The 21385-nt window shown below is 47.5% G+C and overlaps 1 protein-coding gene across 1 annotated transcript in view; it reads right to left on the bottom strand.

Moving 5' to 3' along the window:
* The window catches only part of LOC147688483 (UPF0764 protein C16orf89 homolog), a 723296-nt gene that overhangs the window by 287053 nt on the left and 414858 nt on the right, over positions 1-21385 (bottom strand). The window lies entirely within an intron of this gene.

Raw genomic sequence — 21385 nt, 5'->3', positions numbered from 1 at the left:
GTGCGAAGAGGGAGCGAAATGCAGTTGAGCCGTGGGATGATTTTCCAGAAAGAGAAGTTTTTATAAGGTCAAATGAATTAATGCCACGGTAAGCGCGCTACTGCATACTTTTTCAAACAGCTCACTTAATGATTTCTAGAGAACAGTTACTAGTTCACGATCCGGTAATGTTGCAGTAATGTTTTGTGAGACACATTTAGGTGTTAAGATACAGAACAGGGGGAATGCTTTCAGCTAAGCATGTACATATAATTAATGACACTCAGTTTGTGCATTGACAAAATAATAGGAATACAAGGTTAATGCTAGTTCTGCAGGAATATAAAAGGTATTTAAAATGATTGTTTTTATAAAACATGTCTGCCATCAAATTGATTAGGTTTTTTTCTGTTTGCACTTTAGAAACCCCCGAAGAAGGGAATTTTCCCGAAATGCATTGGGTGATCTGCATTAAAAACGTGGCATCAGGAAACATGGATTCTCTTGTGTTTTTTTGAAAGGCCAATGACCAAAGCAAATGGATATAATGGATTGAAATACAATAGAGTGAAGAAAATATTACAGACTTTATGTTAATAGTGAAGAAAAACAAAAAAAAGAATAGATTACGAATTTAATTCATTAAATTCATTAATAATAGGTTGTGCAGCTATATGGAGACCTAAATGTGTCTCCTTTGCGTTTTTTTCTTTTTCTTTTCTTTTATATCTTTAATTAAGGCAGTACAAGCCTAAATATTTAAACTGCACTTATCTCGCTGCGAAGCAGCAAAGAAAGAGGACACAAAATGGTGACGTCTACAGTTATATGGGTAGCTCATATATAATTGGAGCATCTGACATGGGATGTACAGGGAAAGATGGGTTATGTAGTTTGTGTTTTACTTTATTGTGAATGGCTGCTGAAATTAGTAGTAAAGAAATGAGAAGCATAATCAGAGCCTCCGGTCATGACATAGAATTTGTGGCATGTAAAAACAAAATTACATAGAAATAGAAGAGGGATGGAAACACTCCTTCCATGACAAAATGGCTTTGGGCCAAACTATTCTTTTAGGACAATAGATGGTATTGTGGTAGCTCTTAGTGGGTATGAGTGCTTTTCAACAAATGTTCAAACCCCAGCTGGGATGTTTTTGTTTTTTTTTTTTAATTATTTTTCAGTTTTTTCTATTTTACCCAAATGAAAGATGTCCCATGTAAATCACCCATATCAGTGTCTCTACGATCTGTGGCCTTTTTAGTTAAGCCAGTGCATGTCAGACATTTGTGACATGCTGTGGCATGTAGAAGGAGGGCAAGGTTTGCTATGAAGGAAATCTCTTAATTTGTCGAATGAGGCTTTGGGAATGGTTGTGTAAGAAAAATAAATGCATGGGCCAAGTACCAGAGTGAGAGAAAGGAAGGGGTCTTTGTTTATAAATAACGAAAATCAAGTGTAGATTTGTGGCATGTAAAAGCAACATGACCTGAAAAGGGAATAAGGACAGCACCCTTTTTCCATGACACAAAAGATTTGGGCATAGCAAATGCATGTAGAATAGATGGTACAATGGAAGCTAACAAGGGCTATGAGTGCTTTTTGACAAGGGTCCAAACCACAGCTGGGGAAATTCACTTTTTCTTTTTACAACCAGATTTTATTGATTTTTTTAAGACATCATTGACACATCATTGAATAAACATTATTCATATCATATCCAGTATATTTTACGCAAGATTATTACTCTCTGGTGTATTTAATTTAACACCCCTATTAACATAAAAGTCTCCCCTTGAGTTGCGCTGAAGTGGTCATAATGTAATCCCTAGGTATTGTTGGGTTCTCATGAGTTAGTCTTTTAGTTTCATTGTGATGTGGTGCCTTTTGTCTGTTTCGGGTGCTCTCCTCTCTCTCTTTCCCGTTCCGGCGTCGCCAGCTGACAGGAGCCCTTCCCACTATTATCTTGTCTATCTGCCGTCAGTTCACTCACTAGGTTTTCCCATGCCCTAGCCCTATCAATTTTACCTATCCCTCGACTGGCCTCCCTGAGCAGTAGTCTACCTTCTGCTCCCACCCACTTTTTGTGTTCTTTTTCTCAGGAAGCAATCCTCCCCCGATGCCTTCTAATTCCTGGCTATCTCTCTTTTGGCCAGAACATAGGCCAGGTCTTCAAACTTCCCATTCACCTTGTTTTTGGCCGTATGTGGGAACCATCCCAGCAGGAAGTGGTCCGGAGCTTGTGGGAGCTCTTTGACAATGAGATCACCCACCACTTGCCTTATCTCCTCCCAAAAGGATTGTAGTGTGGGGCAGCACCATAACATATGAATTATATGTGCCTCCCTCTCTCCACATCTTAGGAATGGAGCTGTCTCCGTCCCAAAATATCTCTTAATGCGGGATGGGGTGAGGTACACTCTATGCAGCATGCAAAAATTGATTAATTTAAATTGTGCGGGGTGCGCTCTATGATCTTGTCACACACCACCTCTGGGATCTGCTTCCCCTGGTCTTCTTCCCACTGTAAACGCAAGCACTCTAACGACCTTTGCATGTCTTGCCTGATTACCTTGTAGAGGCAGGAGACTGTCTTGATCATCCCCGCTGATAGCGCAAAATATCTACATCAGGCTACTGCTCGGAGTTCCATGCCTCCCACTCCCCAGTGTTTTCAATTTCTTCTGGTAAGGGTCCCATGCTTCAGGAACTGGCCTCCCGGTAAGTCATATGCTGCTTGTAATACTTAGAATGGGAGCAGTGTAGAATCTTGGTATATGTCCCCTTTCACTTTCAGGCCTGCCCCTTTCCAGTCCTCCAACCCCGTCAAGTGCTCTCCCTGTGGCAGACAGCTTAGTCCTGTGATAAGTAGGTCCGGGGAGCAGGGAATCTTGGCGCCTACCCGACTCAGGTATCTAGCCCAGCAGCGCACCACCACCCCGGATTCCATTGGGTTTTCTCATGCGTTCTGTCGCACCCGTAGCAGGATCATCGCTAGGGCTGTGGCATCCGGTACAGCCGGGTACAGTTTCCTCTCTGGAGTACGTTCCGCCAACAGCCATTGGATCAGCCAGCACAACTGGGCACCTATATAATATCAGTCAGGGACGGCTAGGCCTCCCTCCATCCTAGGATGCTTGATTCCTGTCCAGGGAAACATGGCTTAGCAGTTCGAGCTGGACTGTTCCTATGAGGCACAGGGTCAAGACTGATTTGCATATGGGATGTCTGAACTGAGGTGGTGTGATGAGCAAAATAACGATGGATTAAACACAGATCTGTGACTGGGGTGGAATGTTTTGCCATTGTGCAAATTTCTGTCCATCAATTGTTGTTTTTACATTTGTTTCTCCACTATGGAGCGCTGTAAGGAGGTCAACGGTACTCTTCTGTGTTCCGCTCCCCAGATAAATGACGTGATCAGTGAGTCAAGGTCTTTGAATATTGCTCTTGGGATCCACACCGGGAGATCCCCGAAGTAATACAATAGTCACGGGAGTGCTACCATCTTTAATATTGCTACCCGTCCAGTTACGGATAACGGCAGCTTTCCCCAGAATTCCATCGCAAACTTCACTGATCTTATCACTCTACCCATGTTACCCTCTAGTAACTCTGCTGAGCTGTGATATATTTTGACTCCAAGGTACCTCAGGCAGCTGGGCTCCCATTTCAATTTCTCTAGTTCAGTGAGAAGTGGCAAAAGGGCATTGTGCATCATAGGATATAAGCTGGATTTCCACCAGTTAACTTTGAGGCCAGATATGGTACCGAACCTGGCTAGCATGCCCAGCGCCCCTCTCAATTCACATGCTGTGTCACTAAGAAACAGCAAGAGGTTGTCTGCATACAGGGCTATGAAATGTTGTACCGCTCCTGTCCCCAGGCCGCTATAGTCCTGCCCACTCCTTGCCCTGCACTCCAGGGGCATCCCTGCCTCATACCCCTCTCCACCCCCTGTCTGGGTTAGAAGGTCCTCCCTGTGCGCACCTGGGCCATGGGGGATGTGTACAGTAGTCGCACCCATGCCAGAAAGCTTCCTCCCAGTCCCATATTGGTCAGTACTTCGCAGAGGTGGGGCCACTCAAGGCTACAAAAGGCCGAGACGCCTACGGGCATTTATTCGCGCTCTATAAATGTCAAAAACTAATTCTCTATGTCTCCCGTGAGCACCGCCGCTTCCTGCCTGTCGTACTCGTTGGAGCCCATGACAGCTAGGAGTAGTCTGATATTTATGGCCGTATTCCACCCCGGCATAAACCCTGCTTGGTCTGCATGGACCAATTTGGGTATGTGGAGGAGAAGGAGCATTGCCAAGACCTTGCTTAGGATTTTGTAATCCATGTTTAGCATGGATAAAGGTTTAGAGGCTGTATAGTTGTGTGGCTCTTTCCCTGGATGAGGTAATGGAATTATGAGGGCCTCACTAGTGCTCTCTGGCAGTATGCCTGCTTCCCAAGCCTCTTGGTATACTGTGACCAGTTGGGGGGCCAGCTCCTCCACATAGGTTGCATTGAGTTCCGCCGGGAGGTCGTCCGTGCCCAGGGTCTTATTCCTTGCCATGCCCTTGATGGTGTCTCGTACCTCCTGCTGTGTAACGTCCGCTCCTAACTCTTCTGCCTCCTCAGGGTTCAGCCTCATCATCTGCAGGCCTGCAAGGTATTCCCTTTCTTACGCATGTTCACCTTCTTGCGACCTTCTGCAGAGCTTTACATAGTAGGGGGCGAAGACCTCATTAATCTTCACTTGCATATAGTGCCTGATCCCTTCCTCATCCTCTATTTCCAACAGCGGCAGGTTCCTACTCACTGAGTTTGGCAACCACACCAGGAGTGATCCCGATTTGTCCTGGTCTGCATGGGTGCTCTCTAGAAAGTTCTTATAGTCGAAGCATCTAAGTGTCTCTGTCTTGCCACCTTTTCCTTGGCCTCTAAAACTGCATGCTGAATGCCAGGGTGTTCTGGTCTTGTACATTCCAGTCCCCTAAGGGTTGTCTCTGCTCCCTCTACTTCTCCCAGGATGACGCGCCTAACCCCGGTGGTACGTGTTATACATTGGCCCCCCAGGACCACCTTAAAAGCACCCCACTCTGCATTCGACAAAGAGGCCATCCCCGCATTGGCCTCAAAGTAGTGCGCTATCTCCCCCCTAATCTCTTCTCAGAAAACCTGGTCTTCCAAGGTGTCCAGGCGGAGCCTCCATGTGGGGATCGTTGATACAGGCTGCCTTCATTTCAGGGACAGGACCATTGGGTTGTCGTCTGATATCATGAATGCAAGATATTCCGCAGCAACAACATGGCGTTGGATTTCTGCTGCACAAAAGAAAGTGTTGTGTGACGCATGTGCCTCAGGCACCGCAGAGAAATAGGAGTAGTCTCTATCTTGGGGGTATAAGGTCCTTGAGGCACCTATTCGTCCCCAACTCTGTCTACAGGTGGTGAACGCATGCAAGATGCACGCTGCTTGGGAATTTCACAGTGGAGGGTGAGATCTATCTAGGAGCGTGTTGTCCACACTATTAAAGTCACCTCCTACTAGGGTATTGCCCATCAGATATTGCATCAGGCAGTGATTCAGTCTTGCGAAGAAGGCTGGTTGTTCTGCAATGGGGTGTATATGATAATTATACTTATTTCACAGTCCTCTAATCGCCCTTCTTAAGTCTGAGAGTGCCACACTCTGTGCCTCTGAGTCACTGGACCCTTGCTCCGAGCCAGAATATGCTGCAGTCTCTCTGCTCCTAGGGGGTGCTGGGCATCTCCCTGTACCACTGATCAATGCCACCATGTGGATCGCGTTTCGGCACGCAAGCTGTGCCTCTTCTTGTGTGGGGGCTAGAGTCTTTCTCAAGGCTCGCCGGCCTCGGGTGCTGTTCTCGCCCGGTAGGATCCTCTCTGTCTTTGTACCTCCAGGTAAAAATCTGGGAAGTGGTCCCTGTCCCTGTAATGGAGGAGCTGCGCTATCACCACCCGCGGTGGCGCTCCTGGTACAGGGAATCCATGCGCCCTCTCCAGGGCGAAGAAGCTCGATAGGCCGTCTGGCGCTACTCCCTCTTGCAGCCATCTTTCCCGGTAGTCTATCATGTTGCGGCCTTCTATTTTTTCTGTTAGACCTATGTTTCTAAAGTTGCTTCTTTGCAAAGTATTTGACTTGGAATTCCAATGTGCAAGCGGAGCTAATCGTTGCTTCATTATGACTATGTCCGGCAGAGTCTCGGATAATTGGCCATCGTTTGTCTTCACGCGGTCTGCCTACATTTTGTGATCTTCTCTGAGCAGGTCCAAATCTAGACCCAGCAAGTCGATTTTGGTTGCCAGGCGCTCGCTAGAGGAGGTGATGGCCTGTAGAATGTCCTGCAGCAAAGGATCTCCAGAGTTCTCTGCCTGTGGTTGGCTCTTCCCCCTCTCCTTCATTGATTTTTCGGTTGGGGCCTCTTATCTGTCATTTTTTGGGGGAATCTTCCCCATCGTGTCCTCTTGATCTGCGGTGCTTCTGGTGCAGCGTGTGCTCATAGGACGCTCCAGGTAGTCCGCGTTGCACGTGGGTTCTCTTCTTCTGGTGAGCGCTCTATGTTCTGTTATGTAGTCTGACTCGCACTTAGGCTAGTCGCATCTGTTTATGCCTAATGTTCCCGCCACTCTTCACCAGGCCTTTCCAGTGCACTTTATGTTTTAAATGTGGGCCTGAGTCCACTCTCCTCAATGTCTGCCAAGGGTCTCCAGATAATGCCATGCTCTGTCCTTGTGCACCATTTCGCACTATTCAGGTTATCGCTTGCACCACCTCAAGTGGGCAAACACTCTAGTTAGCTTGCCCGCTTCACTTGTGTCACCCTTCTTCCCCACCTGGGGGGGCTCTGTGTTCTACCGGCATGATCCCTGAGGTCACGTGCCTTGGGTGGTTCTCTCCTTTGTTTTGCATATTTAGTCCCTGGCATAGGCGAGCCCTAGGACCGCTCACCAACCCCTTCAACGCCGCTAGGCCCACTCCGCTATAGTAGGCCTCCTTGTTGGTGTGGCTGATCGTCTGCCCTTCTCCCCATGTCTCAATGCCTGAGTTGCTGCTTGCCGCTTACTTGGGGAGGCCTGCCGCTTCTCTGGACTCTCATTCACATTCGCCTCTGCTGGGCCTCTGGGTGCGCTTCTAGGTGCGCTTCTAGGAGCCTCGCAGGGGCTCACTCCCATAACATCTTCTGGCCCCCCAGTCTCCAGGATGCTCAGGCCCCTCTGAAGCGTGGTCCTGATCCCTTGTCTCTGCTGCTCTCACCTGGCTTCTCTGGGCCTCCCTCTCCTTCGAGCGCCCACCAAAGTCTCGAGGGCCGCACTCGCTCTGTCGCACTGAAGGAGAGAGGAGGCCTCCTCTGCCTATGTCCAGGCTGTTAGCCGCTGCACCTGCTGCTCACATCCATACCGCTGCAGTCCACTCACCTCCTGGGGACCAGCTCCACGTTCTCCAGGATTTGCCCTGCTCGCTTTCCCCAGTGAATATCAAGCTCTGTGCTCAGGCCTACCACATGGGATCCCTAGCAGTTCTGCGTCCACCACCGCTCCGCTCCTCTGGTGCGGCCCTGGGGAGTCTCCAGGCCCTGTTCCAGGGCTTGTAGTGGGACAGGAGGGGACACTCTAGGTCTCTGTACACTACCGCTTGGATAGTGCTGTCGGCTGGGTTTTCCGCAACATCGTCATGGGCGCTGCCATCAAGGCTCACCTCCCGGCTATGGTTGGATTTTGTTATTCTCATATTTTAGGTCTTTGGGACGGGTTTCTCCGTCTCCAACACCCACCTCACCCTCTGTATGATTATGAAGGCGCACTGCAGAAGCTGTCCCATTCAGGGGGTCAGGATGGCATTCGATGGCGGCTGGTTGACAGGAGCTTGCACGCTGTGCTGTTCACTTCATCAGCACCAAGCCACACCACTCCGGGGAAATTCGATTTTTATTTTCTTTTCCATTTTTTCTATTTTACCCAAATGAAAGATGCCCTTTTTTAAATCACCCCTAGCAGTGTCTGCTTATCATCATTGCCTGCACACACACTAAATTACCAATACTGTGCAGCTCTATTCAATGCCACGTGGTCGTGGGCTCTTGCTAACGACTGCCTCCTGCCTACACTGCGGTTATCAGAGCTCATAATTAATTACACTGTTGATTTATTATTTGCAGACTACAACACCAAACTAAGTATAACATTTATCAAAACCTATACAATATCCTTTTATTATGCTTCCTTTAACAACTTTTTTATATCACTTATAGATTTACCTGAATAATACATTTCACACTGCAAGTGCAAATGTACACTTAATGATAGTCTACACTGTGGATAGCATAAGTCACAATTTGAACCTCACTTTTTCTTCATTAGAAACCTGAATTTCTTTTTTGGAGACAAAAATGGCTACGCCACTGGAAGAATCAACTGATTCTGATAATTTTGTTGCTGAAAAATTCATAACCATCGATAGCACTTTCCCCCCCTCAAAATACATACAATTCAGTATGCAACATTCAATTCTTTGAGTGCATCCCGATCAGAACACACATCATTGCAGGATGAGCACACGCTAAACACCAGGCATAGCACTAACTCAGTGCACCATAAATATTCACCATGAGCCTTTATTAGCGTAAAATTCTGTAGTAAAGAAAAATTGTCCCCAGTGCGACCTATCTGGACCACACATCATCGCAGGTTATGTATACGCTGAGTCCCAAAGGTACTACTAACTCAGTGCACCATTATTCATCACCACATGGCACTATTCAGGCAGAATTTAACTGATTCTTCATTTATTATGTATAAAGTGCAGTACCAAATAAAGTAACCTCCCTCAAACAAAATCGCCACTCGCCCTTACTAAGCCAGAATTTATAAGAGAAAAAACATTACTATCAGTACGTCCTGCCTAGTCCACATATCATCACAGGCTCCACAGAACCTTATTATTTCAGAAACCACTAACTCAGTAGAAGCCAAAATAAGTATAACACCTATCAAAATCGAGACAATATCCCTTTAGTATGCTTCCTTCAAGATTTTTTTTTATATCACTTATAGATTTAGTTGAATAATCAAATGCACGCAGCATACATGTTCCATCTTCCTGTGTGATTTCTTTAAGTTGAATAAATAACTGTAACATCAGAACGACCCCGTGAGTGCGGCCATTCTTTTCTTTTGCCGGGGAGGAAGTTTCGAGCAGTGTGTGTGTATATATATATATATATATATATATATATATATATATATATATATTCACTGAAAAAACCATAGGTTATAGACCATATATAGTTAGGGATTAGCATTTAAAAAACCTTATTTTATTTGCACAAAACCATTGAAATTCCATATATAGTTAGTTGCACTAACTATATATCGCGGACCCGCAATCCACTGCTAATGATGTCACATATTACATCATTCATGACATGGTCAGTGACATCACTGATGACATCACTGATGACATCTCAAATGACATCACTGATAACATCACTGATGACATCACTGATGACAACACCCAGTGACTGTATGTTTCTGTAAAGTTAAAATATGTCTTACATTTTGAAGAATGAGTGGATGTATAAGTGTCTGGATGAAGGATTTAGTAGGTGCATGACTGACTGTATGAGAGAATGATTAAATGTGTCTCACTGAGTGTATGGGTTAGTGATTAAAGTGTCTTCATTTGGCAATCATTATTTATGTTGTTCTGTAAACTGCTGCATGTTCAAATCAGTAGCTATATCAGTAACTATATGGGTTATTGAATGGTTGCCCAAGTATTTGTATGGGAGACTGAGTATGTGTGTGGGTGGCTGGGAGGTGTATAGCTCTGTGCATAGATGTGTGAGCAGTTGATTCCCTAGGTGTATGGGTTCAAAAGTGCATGTAGAAACAGCTGTATGGACAGTTGACTGTGTGCATGAGTATATTGGTGAGTGAATGGATATCTCAGTGCTACATGTCAAAGTAAGTACATATGTAAAACACACTCCATGTGAGAGTTGACATATATAAATAACTGAACATAAGAGCCAGTGAATGTGTGAGTGGCTGTATGAATCATTGTGAACTTGTATCAAGGATTGTATAAGAGAGTAAATATGTGTTACTATATGTTTGAATAAGTAAGGTGTGTATAACTGTATAGTTGAGGAAATGGAGATGTGATTGATTCTTTGCATGACTGACTAGGTGTGTGAGTAACTCCATGGATGTGTGACAGTCTGTGAGTGCCTGTTTACACTGAGTGTATCTAAGGTTATATTAGAGTCTGAAGATGTATTATCACATAAATGATATCATCAGTGATGTAATCAGTAATGTCAAATGAGATGTCAGTGATGTCATCAGTGATGTCATTTGAGATGTCATTTGAGATGTCATCAGTGATGTCATCAGTGATGTCATTTGAGATGTCATCAGTGATGTCATCAGTGATGTCACTGACCATGTCATGAATGATGTAATATGTGACATCATTAGCAGTGGATTGCGGGTCCGCGATATATAGTTAGTGCAACTAACTGTATATGGAATTTCAATGGTTTTGTGCAAATAAAATAAGGTTTTTTAAATGCTAATCCCTAACTATATATGGTCTATAACCTATGTTTTTTTCAGTGAATTTTCAAGGTTTTGTAAATGCAAATTCCTAACTATATATGGTCTATAACCTATGGTTTTTTCTGTGAATTTCATTGGTTTTTTAAAAGCTAATCTCTATAGCTGTAAAATATATTCTTTATTAAGTGACGTATCACGTAGCCCGTGAGACGCCTCATGATGCATCGCATAACCGTGACGTATCGTCTCTGCAGCGCAAACCAAACCCAAAACGTAAGCGCGCCAGAACACGCTTAAAGATATATATATATTTTTTTAACCTTAATTAGACAAAATCCACACGTGCACATATCACAAACGTTCAAAAAACACAATATGTCGGACTCCCGTTACGCTGCCGGTTAGCTGCCCGGTTAACGTACCAGGAAGCACCTTTACCGCGAAAAATCGCAATTTTTTTTTCTTTTGCCCCGCAGGGAACTTTAATAGCCCCCTCATCAATCCTAGGGGTTCAGGAGGGGTCTGCCTTACCCCTTTCATTCATTTACACCTTTTTTTTTCCACCTCTTGTCTCTCGATCCTACCGAGAGACAAGATGGCGGCCGCTCCGGACTGTTTACAATGTTGACAGCCAATCAGCTACTCCTCAGACTCCCGTTACACTGCTTCCCGGTTAGCTGCCTGGTTAGCTGCCCGGTTCGCGTACCAAGACGCGTCTCTACGGCGAAAAAATCGAATTTTTTTTTTTTTGGGGCCCCGCGTGGCTCTATAATATCCCCCTCATCAATCCTAGGGGGTCAGAAGGGGTCTACCTTGCCCCCTTTCCTTCATTTCCCCCTTTGTTTTGGCCTCCTCTTGTCTCTCGATCCTACCGAGAGACAAGATGGCGGCCGCTCCGGACTGTTTAGAATGTTGACAGACACCGGAGAGCCAATCCGCTTCGCTTCGCAAAGTTCCGATACGCGAAAAGTTCGCGAACCGGAACGCTACCCGGAGCGCTGTTACAGATATATATCTTGTTTTAAACGTTAATTTCTCAAAATCCACTGAAGCACATATATTGAGACCTAGCAAAGGCACATCGGGCTAACAGTCCCTACAATTTTGCCAAGTTTCGTGGAAATCCATTCAGCCGTTCGGGCTAAAAGTGAGGCCAACCGCCCTATGGAAATTAACATGGGAAAAACGCGTTTTGGGACCCCCCTTTTTTCTCGGCCCCCCCTTGACGAACCCCCCCCAAATTTCCAGGAGCTGCTCAAAAACAAAATGTGCCATTTTCCTGAAAATTTCAGCCAAATCCGTCCACAAACGCCAAAGTTATTAGGCATAGAATTTTCAAAAGTTCCATAGAGAAAAAATCCTAACTATATATACCTACTGGCTATCGCCAGTAGGTAATATATATATATATATATATATATATATATATCGGATGTAATCCCCGACTGCCTTCACAGCGTGAGCAAAACCAGCCCTTCAGCATTATGCGTTTCGACCTGGTAATGGTCTTAGTCATATGCCAAATGAGGAGTCGTTGTTTTCCAGTCTTTAAATACCATTGAACAACAAAACAGTGAGGAAGGACTAACAAGCTCGTTCACGGTTCATATCATGTTCATTAGAACGCTTTACGTGAATTTTACACATGGGAGATCAAATTTGCATGTTTTACCCATCCCTACATTTAACCAATAAGTCCCAAATGTTATGATAGTAAATTGTTCAAGTGGCTCATTTGATCACCAAGTTCTTGAACTACCCAGTCCATATGCAATATTGTAAGTCTTCAAGCATTGCCATGTCCTTCCAATTTTTAAACACTTTTGTACTTTCTTTCTCACAAAATGTAATCGCAATGTAATACTGTTGCAGCCTTGAAAAGGGCTTGGTAACATTTTTAAAGCGTATTTGTGAAGAAATGTTCATCCTCACCTAATTAAAAGGATTGTTGTGCTGGTACCTGTAAGTGCTTGTATTGTTCACTCCTCCGTCGTGTCAGGATTAAATAACCAGGACAAACTCTGGCTGCTTCCAAATATTCAAATCGTTAGCAGGCAGGCCTTCCAGTGCATCGGCAACCATAGTAGCCTGTGCTTGCAGTGGCCCAAACTTAGCCAATTCAGTCAATAAGCAGGCAGGAAAAGCGTTCGAGTTCACTAAAGACGAAAATACTGTTCCTACTCCCTTCTTTGCAACAGTAGGGAATGCACTGGACTTCAGAGGGGTAACAAGGTTTGTGGTTGCTGCTTGACCAGGGCTTACACCCCAGTCAACCAACAACCTGATTTCTTACATTTTCGATCTTTATATGTGTTGTTGTACCTTACTGTCTTTGTTTTACTATGCTTAAGTTCTATAAAACACTTTGTTGTCTTTGTATTTTTTGCATAAAATGTATTAAAATGTATTAAAAGTCATTGTTGTGCCTCTGTGTGTCTTTCCTTCCATGGGTTTGTGTAAGAGTTGGAAAGTGAATGTACCTGTATTTTACAGAGCCTTCTAATTATGACTTTGGATTCTGCACTCACATGTCCCTATGTAGTGACCCCACTATGGAACTGCACCTTCACCTCCAAAGAAGAGTCTTCTATGTTACAAATGTTCAGGTTCCAGAGTGTCGCAATGACACTGTGACTGATTGATTGGCAGTGTACACAAACGTATACTTGTGTATGACTCTGACTTCATCAATATTGCCATACCTCCATTGGAGTGTTCCTGTGTGTACCCCTCAGGGTTTATCCGCATGAGACATGGTGTGTTAAAACCTGACCCTGAATGGACTGTGACAGCATCACTGTAAATGTGCCTCTGTTGGAATGCCAGAGTCAGTAGTGGTATTTATGTTTACATTTGTGAATGTGAGCCTTAATCAGTGTACGAAAACCTATCTGTGTCTAGGAATCTGACATTTTCACTGTACCTTTCCCTCCATTGGTGTGTTCTGACCCCTGAGTGTGCATCAGAGTGAACTGCAATGCGTGCAAACCTTGAACTTTGAAGGATGTTGACTTTAATATTGTACCGTTGCCTCCAGTTGAGTGTTCTCGTCCCTGAGTGTTCATCTGAGCGTGTGACAGTGTATGCAGGCTTGAAACTGAGTAGGATGCTGACTGCAGCACTGTACCTTTGCCTTCATTGCAGTGTTTCAACCCCTGAATGTAGGGCGTTCTGGTCCCTCAGGGTAGTCTGGAGTGAGCATCTGAATTCATGGTGATATTCTTATACCTCAATCTCTATTGGAGACTGAAAGTGTCACTGTAACTTTGTCTTTGTTTGGCTGTCGTGATCCCTGGTGATAGCCTTAAAAGGGCATCTGGGTGATTGCAGTGTGCAGGACTTGTTCAATGATGCAATCAGCATCCAACACATTTGCCTCAATTGGGGTGTTCTGATCCCTGAGTGTATCGCTAAGAATGCATCTGAGTGATTGGTGCTGGTTTGAATCCTGGACCTGTGTCGGACACTGACTGCATCACTGTACCTTTGTCTCCATTAGGGTGCTATAGTGCCAAAGTGTAGCCCCCATGTGCATTTGACTGAGTGGTGTTATGTACAATCTTGAACCTGTGTTGAACCCTGACTTTGTCACTGTTCCTTTTCCTCCACTGGGTTGTTCTCATCCCTGAGTGTAACCCTGAGTGTGCATCTCAGTGAGTGGTAGTGCATCCATACCTGGACCAGTGTTGGATGCTGACTTCGTCACTGTACCTTTGCCTCCAGTGGGGCGTTCTGATTCCTATGTGAAGCCTGGGGTATGCTTATGATTGAGTGGTGGTGTGCGCAAACCTGTGACAAATTAACTCAATATACATGTAAATAGAACCCTTAATAATTTCTCTCTCGCGCACCACAACAAAGGTATTACTAAAAGGATTTTACATAAAAATATTGTTTCTTATTAAATTCACCATCAATTACATAAGAAAGAATTGTATGTATCATTTAAAAAATAATTGCTAAAATCAAGTTATTCAAAACATAGATAATTACAATATTGCACATCCCATTTTGTAAGTCATTTTTTCTCAATAATTCATACAAATTTGATGGAGGATTCCAAGATTATCCAAATTGATCATGAAAATATCTACAAGACTGTAAAACCTGGACCTATGTTAGATACTCAATGCATCACAGTACATCTCCCAACATTGGAATAATTTGATGCCTGAGTGTAGACCCAAGTACGCATCTGAGTGGGAAAGTGCTCATAACCGGACCTGTGTTGGATGCTGATTGCATCACTGTGCCTTTGCATCCATTGGGGTGTTCTTATACCTGAAGGTAGCCCTGAGAGAGCATATCGGTGAGTGGCAGTGTACACAAACCTGAACCTATGCTTGAAGCTGATTGCCGCACTTTTCGCTTTGCCTCTATTGGGGTGTTCTGATTCCTGGGTGTATCCCTGAGGATACATCTCAGTGATGGGCAGTGGTTGGAATCGTAGACCTGTGTTGGACGTTAACTGCGTCACTGCATCTTTACCTTCATTGGCGTGTTGTGATCCCTGAGTGTAGCCCTCAATGTACATCTGAGTAAGTGGTAGTCTGAGAAAACCAGGACCTATGTTGGTCCTTGCCTACGTCACTGTACCCTTGCCTCCATTGTGCTGTTCCTATCCCAGAGTATAGCCCGGACTATGCTCCTGAGTGAGCTGTGGCATGTGCAAACCTTTACCTGTGGTGAATGCTGAATGCATCACTGCATGTTTGCCTACAGTGGGAAGATCTGATCCCTGAATCTAGCACCAAGTATACATCTGACAGAGCAGCAACGTGCTCAAACCTGGACCTGTGCTGGACTCTGCTTGCATCACTGTATTTTTTCCTCCACTGGGGTTTTCCGCTCACTGAGTGTTTTTGAATAAGTGGTGGTGTGCGCAATCCTGGACCAGTGTTGGATGCTGACTATGTCACTGTACATTTTCGTTCTTTGGGGTGTTACGATCCTTCTGTGTAGCCCTGAATTTATTTCATAGTAAGTGGCTGTGCGTTCATACCAGACCTCTGTTGGATGCAGAGTGCATAATTGTATTTTTGCCCCCACTGAGATGTTATATTAGCTCTCTGTGTAGCACTGAGTGTACTTCTGAGGGGAGTGGTGCACCAGTGTTGGACATTGATTGTTTCACTGTATTGTTTCTTACACTGGATGCTTCCATTTGTGTGTGCTTCTGAGTGGTGGTGTGTGCAAACTTGCACCTGTGTGGAAGGAGCACTGGCTCAGCGGAGATGCCTCACTGCTGTAAAGTTTGAGCTGGCGGCTCTCCCCATCCGACCACCATCCTACTCAAGGATTTGGCCCATTTATCCACGCATTGCGGACCCCAGGAATGACCTGGATTGCCTGCTTGCCCCCTCTGAGTTTCTGGAGGGAGCACCCAAGGAGCCTTTACCAACATGGCCGCTGGTTCGGCAGAGATGCCTCGCTGCTGTGGAGTCTGAGCTGGCGGCTCTCCCCCCTCCAACCGGGAGGAGTGGTGATTGCAGCGAGTAGCCTGCAAGGAACTGCTCCAGAGTAATCCACGGCTGGAAACCAGAGCCTGTGGAAACCGGAGCCTGAAGTGAGTGATGGCGGTCCTGCAATTTAACCCTAGACATGCCATTTTGCTGCTGTTCTCGGCCGCTTTTATCTGGATCCTGACCTGCCATCTTGTCCATTCCCTCGTCCTTTACCCTTTTCCCTCGTTTTCCCCTTGATGATCCTCAAATGTTTCTTCCCTTTTCTGTTTAGTCTTTTCTCCATACTCTTGTATCCCTCCCGCCCTCCCTTGGTGCTGTGACTGTGTCCCCCCTCCGAATCCACTCAATTGAACTCTGCTCTCCTGTTTTTTTATTGGGGGTCTTGACTTGACAAAATCTACTATGTGTATATATATGTATATAGAGATAACTCTAATTACTAGTATATGCAGTAGACCTTTGTACTCTGCACCATTCCTATGTGACTCTTAGAGTATATCCATTTGTATCTCTTCCTTGAGTGACTTTATTACTTGTACATTTGCATTTTTTCTTTCTGTTTATATCTCTTCCTTGTGTGACTTTATATCTTGTACATTTGCAATGTTTTTTGTTTGTATCTTTTATGTAACACATGTAATCCTAAGTCCTTATGTTTTGCAACTGATTCTTATGTAAAGCGCTCTGACACCTTCAGGTAAAGTTCGCGCTATAAAAAAATCATATTAAAAAAAATAAAAACATACCTTTGCCTCCACTGGAGTATTCTGATCTCTGAGTGTAGCCCACGTGGTACTTCTAAGTCAGTGGTAGTGTGTGCAAACCTGGACCTGTGACAGGCATTTTCTTCTATCCATGTGTGCTGTAGAATGCAGCACACATAGACACACTTCCTGGGAAGGCATATCTTTTTGGTGCATTCCATGGTTTATCAGTTTTGGGCAAATCTGGGAGTGCGTCTAAAACCATTGGAGTTGAGAGGGAACACCCACGCAAACCCCATGGAATGCCTCCCTACCGCAGAGTAAGGCAACGCAGTGATTTGCACTGCGTTGCTTTACATGAGATTTATGAAGCCACCCAGAGCCACACAGAGTGGCCTTGCATAGCTTTATAATAATCATTTTTCAGATGAGTGATGCATGCACCATGTTACAAGATGACGCAACTGGGGTCATAAATATGGCCAAGAGTCTAGTGACAGCTGTGTTGTCAAGCCAGACCTACACTGAATTGCTTTCTGACCAAAGTTCTAAAGTCATAGCAAAATTTGGTGCAAATCCTTTTAGCTGCTTGGGCTGTAAATATCAATCAATCAATCAATCAAAGCATTTATAAAGCGCACTACTCACCCGGAGGGTCTCAAGGCGCTAGGGGAGGGGGGGTCCGCTACTGCTCGAACAGCCAGGTCTTGAGCTGCTTCCTGAAGGCGAGGTGGTCCTGGGTCAAGCGGAGGTGGGTCGGGAGGGAGTTCCAGGTCTTGGCGGCCAGGTAGGAGAAGGACCTTCCTCCTCTGGTGGCTCTTCGGAAGCGGGGAACGGCGGCGAGGGTGTTGTCGGTCGAACGAAGCTGGCGTGTGGGAGCGTAGAAGTTGATGCGGCTGTTGAGGTATCCTGGGCCTTGGTTATGTAGGGCTTTTTGTGCGTGGGTGAGGAGATGGAAGGTGATTCTCTTGTTGACCGGGAGCCAGTGCAGGTCTCTCAGGTGTCCGGAGATGTGGCTGCGACCGGGGATGTCCAGGATGAGTCGTGCTGAGACGTTCTGGATCCGCTGGAGTCTTTTCTGGAGTTTGGCGGTGGTACCGGCATAGAGGGAGTTGCCGTAGTCCAGACAGCTGGTGACGAGGGCCTGGGTGACCGTCTTCCTGGTCTCGGTGGGGATCCACCGGAAGATCTTACGTAGCATGCGCAGGATGTTGAAGCACGACGAGGAGACGGTGTTGATTTGTCTGGTCATGGAGAGGGAGGAGTCCAGGATGAAGCCCAGGTTGCGTGCGTGGTCTGTTGGTTTGGGTGCGCTGCCCAGGGCGGGGGGCCACCAGGAGTCATCCCAGGCGGAGGGTGAAGATCCCAGGATGAGGACTTCCGTCTTGTCCGAGTTCAGTTTCAGGCGGCTGTTCATCATCCACTTGGCTACGTCTGTCATCCCTTCGTGTAGGTTGGTTCTGGCGGTGGCGGGGTCGTTGGTGAGGGAGAGGATCAGCTGGGTGTCGTCAGCGTAGGAGATGATGTTGAGGTTGTGTTGGCGTGCGATGGCTGTGAGGGGGCTCATGTAGACGTTGAAGAGGGTTGGGCTGAGCGAGGAGCCTTGAGGAACGCCGCAGATGACTTCGGTGGCTTCTGATCTGAACGGGGGGAGGCGGACTGTCTGTGTCCTTCCGATGAGGAAGGAGATGATCCACTCCAGTGCCTTCTCCTGGATTCCGACGTTGCTGAGGCGCTGCACTAGGGTACGGTGGCAGACAGTGTCGAAAGCCGTGGAGAGGTCTAAGAGAATGAGGGCCGCTGTTTCTCCATTGTCGAGCAGGGCTCGGATGTCATCGGTGGCTGCGATCAGGGCGGTCTCGGTGCTGTGGTTGGCCCGGAAGCCAGACTGCGAGGGGTCGAGGGATCCGTTCGTCTCGAGGAAGGCGGCCAGCTGCTTGTTGACAGTCTTCTCAATGACTTTTGCAGGAAACAGGAGCAGCGAGATGGGGCGGTAGTTCTTGAGGTCGGTGGGGTCGGCTGATGGCTTCTTTAGTAGAGCGCTGAGTTCGGCGTGCTTCCAGCTCTCCGGGAAGGTAGCGGTGTCGAAGGAGGTGTTGATGATGTCCCGCAGGTGGGGTGCGATGACAGCGTCGGCCTTGTTGAAGACCTGGTGAGGGCAGGGGTCAATCGGAGATCTGGAGTGGATGGAGTTCATCGTGCGGACGGTGTCTTCGGTGCTGATCGGGGTCCAGGCGCGGAGGGTGGTGGTGGGGGGCGGTGGTTCAGTCGTGGCATGCGTCGGTTGAGTGCTGAAGCTGTTGTGTATGTCCGCGATCTTGTTGTAGAAGTAGGAGGCGAGGGAGTTGCAGAGGTCTTGTGAAGGGGTGATGTCGTTGTTTCCGACGTTGGGGTTGGAGAGCTCTTTAACGATGTTGAAGAGTTCCTTGCTGTTGTGTGCGTTGTTGTCCAGTCGTTCATTAAATGCAGTTTTCTTGGTGGCGTGGATCAGTTGGTGGTGTTTTCGGGTGGCGAGCTTGAGGGCAGTCATGTTGTCCGGTGTTGGGTCTCTGCGCCAGGCTTTCTCGAGGGCTCGGCAGTTCCTCTTAGAGCTCTTGAGTTCGTCGGTGAACCATGGGGCTTTCTTGCTGCCGGGTCTGCTAGGTGGGGTCCTCAGAGGGGCGAGGTCGTCTGCGCAGTTGCTGATTCACTTTGTGAGGTTGGTGGCCGCCTGGATGGGGTTCGTTGCGCCGGTGGGAGGGTTTTTGCTCAGGGAAGTCGCGAGCTGGTCGGCTGTGATCTTGTTCCAGCTTCTGCGTGCAACCTGTTGCTGGTGGTGGTGGATCGTGGTCCTTCTGAGGCTGAAGTGGACTTAGCTGTGGTCCGTCCAGTGGAGTCTGGTGGTGTGGCTGAAGGTGATGTCCTTGTTGGATGAGAACACGGGGTCGAGTGTGTGTCCGGCGTAGTGGTTGGGGGTGGTCACCAGCTGCTTGAGTCCGAGGTTTGCGAGGTTGTCCAGCAGGGTGGTGGTGTTGCGGTCGTTGTTGTTCTCCAGGTGGAAGTTGAGGTCCCCGAGGAGGATGTAGTTAGCGGAGGGGAGGGCGTGCAGGCTGATGAAGTCGGCGATGTCTTCGCTGAATTGTGTGCGTGGTCCTGGGGGTCTGTAGATGAGGGTGCCTCTGAGGGTGGTCTTGGGGTTGATGTGGATCTGGAAGTGCAGGTGTTCGGCGGGTGCGAGGGTGTCGTCGGTGTTGGTCGTGATGTGGATGGTGTTCCTGTGGATGATGGCGATGCCTCCTCCTGTCTGGTTGACACGGTCCCTCCGGATGATCTTGTAGCCATCCGGGATGACGGTAGCGATGTAGGGCGCTGAGGAGGCGTTCATCCAGGTTTCCGTGATGAAGGCGACGTCAGGGGCTGTGGTATCGAGCAGGTTCCAGAGCTCGACGGCGTGTCTGTGGACGGAGCGGGTGTTGAGCAGGATGCACTTCAGGTGGCTGCTGCTGGTGCTCATCTTGGTCGGTGCTGGTGTAGTGCAGGTCCGGATGCAGGTGAACTTGCAGGAGTGGCAGCAGAAAGGTCCGTAGGTGCGTCTCGGGGTGGCTCGGTAGCACCCCGGGATCCGGCCGGCGTTGAGTGCGTTGAGCTCGGTGGCGTCGTAGATCCGGCGCGTGGGCTGGTGTCTGCAGGGGCCAGGGGTTCTGGCGCTGGGCGCGGTCCAGACGCGGACGGGCACAGACGGGCTTACCTTTTGCGCACCTTCGTCGCTCAATCGGTGCTCCCGCTGCGCGCGTCCGCTGCGCGGTCGCTCTGGTGGCGTCATAAGTAGGGGGACGGCAGGGCGGGTCAGCTGGGTGGCGGGAGGGGGGAGGCCAATGGGCTGGTGGTGGGCGGGGCCGCAGGGGGGCAGCGGCGGGAAAAACTGGCGGGCGGGTGGCTCAGCAGTGGCTGGGCCGCTCGGGGGGCAGGGAGGGCGTCGGCGGCGGCAGGAGCTTGGCAGGCGGGTGACAGAGCTGGAGGCAGGAGCAGGAAGCGGCAGGAACAAGGAGGTGACCCGGCCTGGTGAAAGGCGCAGTGGTCACTCCCGATCACACCCGGCGGTCCCCTTAAGTAGGGGGACGGGAGGGCGGGTCAGCTGGGTGGAGGGAGCAGGGCGGCCAATGGGCTGGTGGTGGGCAGGGCCTCAGGGGGGCAGCGGCGGGAAAAACTGGCGGGCGGGTGGCTCAGCAGTGGCCGGGCCGCTCGGGGGGCAGGGAGGGAGGCGGCGGCGGCGGCAGGAGCTTGGCAGGCGGGTGACACAGCTGGAGGCAGGAGCAGGAAGCGGCAGGAGCAAGGGGGTGAAAGGCGCAGTGGTCACTAAAATGTGTGTCACTAAAATGTGAAATCTCTTGTATTTAAAAGCCTAACTTAATTATTTTCCTATGACTGTAACTTCTCAAAAAATGACGTGCCAAACCAAAGCTGAAATTCACCCACAAGCTCACAAGTTATTGACAAATAAAAAATACCTTTAAAAAATGCTTTTTCAATGGAAGGAGCAGCTGAACCATTTCTGCACATATGTATATGGTTTCCGGTTTTGTTTTTATAACGGTAACTGAACTTTAACTGTGGGGTTTTCTGTGAATTTCTGGGGCTTTTTAAATATAATTTAGGTTCTTTGCACCTTAACCTATATTTAAATC

The sequence above is a fragment of the Lissotriton vulgaris genome, chromosome 10 (genome assembly GCF_964263255.1).
Source record: "Lissotriton vulgaris chromosome 10, aLisVul1.2, whole genome shotgun sequence".
Classification (NCBI taxonomy): Eukaryota; Metazoa; Chordata; class Amphibia; order Caudata; family Salamandridae; genus Lissotriton; species Lissotriton vulgaris.
This window is presented reverse-complemented; position numbering and strand designations above follow the sequence as displayed.